Source organism: Triticum dicoccoides, chromosome 7A (assembly GCF_002162155.2).
Source record: "Triticum dicoccoides isolate Atlit2015 ecotype Zavitan chromosome 7A, WEW_v2.0, whole genome shotgun sequence".
Lineage (NCBI taxonomy): Eukaryota > Viridiplantae > Streptophyta > Magnoliopsida > Poales > Poaceae > Triticum > Triticum dicoccoides.
The window spans coordinates 548706698-548709556 of record NC_041392.1 but is presented as its reverse complement, the minus strand read 5'-3'; positions in this window follow the sequence as shown (position 1 = coordinate 548709556).

Below are 2859 nucleotides of genomic sequence, written 5' to 3'. Positions count from 1 at the left end.
TGCTTGCTGCTCCAATCAGCAAAGAGCCTCTGTTGCTCTATATCACAGCCACAGGACAAGTCGTCAGTACTGTGCTTACGGTCGAGCGGGAAGAAGAAGGAAAAGCTCTCAAAGTTCAGCGCCCAGTGTATTATTTGTCTGAAGTCTTGACTCCATCCAAGCAGAGATATCCTCATTATCAGAAGCTTGTGTATGGAATATACATGACCACAAAGAAGGTTGCTCATTATTTTTCTAATCATTCCATCACAGTCGTCAGCGACGCTCCACTATCAGAGATCTTGCACAATAGAGATGCGACTGGTCGAGTGGCCAAATGGGCGATTGAACTTCTTCCCCTTGATATCAAGTTTGAGGCAAAGAAAGCCATTAAGTCCCAGGCAATAGCAGATTTCCTCGCCGAGTGGATTGAGCAACAGCAGCCGACTGAAGTTCACTCGGAGCATTGGACCATGTTCTTTGATGGCTCTAAGATGTTGAATGGTTCCGGTGCTGGGGTTGTCCTGGTTTCCCCCAGAGGAGATAAGCTCAGATATGTGCTCCAGATTCACTTTGATTCCTCCAACAATGAGGCAGAATATGAGGCCCTCTTATATGGGTTGCGCATGGCCATTTCACTCGGCGTCCGTTGCCTGATGGTCTATGGTGACTCGGATTTAGTGGTCAACCAGGTGATGAAAGAGTGGGACGTGAGAAGCCCAGCCATGACTGGATACTGCAGTGCAGTGAGGAAGCTGGAAAAGAAGTTCGAGGGGTTGGAGCTCCATCATATACCCCGACTGAAAAATCAAGCAGCTGATGATCTAGCAAAAATAGGTTCCAAGAGAGAAGCCATTCCGAGTGGTGTGTTCTTGGAGCATATACACACTCCGTCAGTCAAAGAAGATCCTTTCACCGAAGAAACTCCACAGCCCAAGAGTGCCACAGATCCGACTGAGATTGAGGTCCCAGCGATGGTCGACTTGATCATGGAGGTTTTGGTGGTCATTCCCGACTGGACAGTTCCGTATGTCGCATACATCCTGAGAAAAGAGCTTCCGGAGGATGAGGAAGAGGCTCGACAGATCGTCCGTCGATCTAAGGCCTTTACCGTAATCAAAGGACAATTATACAGAGAAAGCGCGACTAGAGTTGGCCAGAAGTGCATAACACCAGAGGAAGGTCGACTCATCCTCAATGATATCCACTCGGGAACCTGTGGTCATCATGCGTCCTCTCGGACCATCGTGGCCAAAGCATACCGAGCCGGATTTTACTGGCCAAAGGCGAATGAGATGGCAAAAGAGATAGTGGATAAGTGTGAGGGATGTCAGTTCTACTCGAATATGTCGCACAAGCCTGCGTCGGCTCTGAAGACCATCCCACTCGTCTGGCCTTTCGCAGTATGGGGATTGGACATGGTCGGTCCTTTGAGAACAGGACGAAGCGGCTTCACGCATGTACTGGTGGCAGTCGACAAGTTCACCAAGTGGATCGAGGCTAAACCAATCAAGAACCTTGACACCAGTACTGCTGTTAGCTTCATCAGGGAACTAATATTCAGATATGGAGTCCCGCACAGCATCATTACAGATAATGGGTCGAACTTTGACTCGGAGGAATTCAGAGATTTCTGCAACTCCCAAGGCACACGGGTCGACTACGCTTCAGTCGCCCATCCGCAGTCGAATGGACAAGCAGAGCGAGCTAATGGACTGATTCTTAAGGGATTGAAACCCCGACTGATGCGTGATCTCAAACACGCGGCTGGAGCTTGGGTCGACGAACTTCCCTCAGTGCTTTGGGGGCTGCGGACCACACCTAATCGGTCGACCGGAAGAACTCCATTCTTCTTGGTCTACGGAGCTGAAGCAGTCTTGCCGAGTGATCTTCTCCACAATGCTCCTCGAGTTGAAATCTACAATGAAGCAGAGGCGGAACAAGCGCGGCAGGACGCAGTCGACCTTTTAGAGGAAGAAAGGGAGATGGCTCTGATCCGGTCGACCATCTACCAACAAGATTTGCGTTGTTTCCACGCCAGAAATGTGAGAGGTCGAGCCTTCCAGGAAGGAGATTTAGTTCTCCGAGTGGATCAGCACAAACCACACAAGCTTGCTCCTTCTTGGGAAGGTCCCTTCATCGTCACCAAGGTTCTCCACAACGGGGCGTACCGTCTTTACAACGTCAAGCATAATATCGACGAGCCCCGATCTTGGAACGCGGAGTTTTATCACTCGGATGAGTTGCAATAAAGTACTTCTGTAGTTCATGGACCTCAAAATAATAGTGTCATACTTCCTCCATAATTTTTGTCACTTTTTATTTTTGTCCAATAAAATTCCCCCTCAGTGGGTGACTTAGCCGCGAATCCGTTTCGCCTAAGTTTGTAAAAATCCTACCGAGTGGTGAGCCAGACTCCCACTCGGAGGCTTAGCCGCGAATCCGTTTCGGCTAAGTTTGTAAAAATCCTACCAAGTGGTGAGCCAGACTCCCACTCGGAGGCTTAGCTACGAATCCGTTTCGCCTAAGTTATCAAAATCCTACCGAGTGGTAAGCCAGACTTCCACTCGGAGGCTTAGCTGCAGTCCAAGGACTCGCCTAAGTTTGTCAAAATCCTACCGAGTGGAGAGCAACCCTCTCACTCGGGGGCTTAGCTGCAGTCCAAGCACTCGCCTAAGTTTTAAAAAATCCTATCGAGTGAAGAGCAACCCTCTCACTCGGGGGCTTAGCTGCAGTCCAAGCACTCGCCTAAGTTTTAAAAATCCTACCGAGTGAAGAACAAACCTCTCACTCGGGGGCTTAGCTGCAGCCCTGTGCTCGCCTAAGTCGTCAAAATCCTACCGAGTGAAGAGCAAACCTCTCACTCAGGGGCTTAGCTGC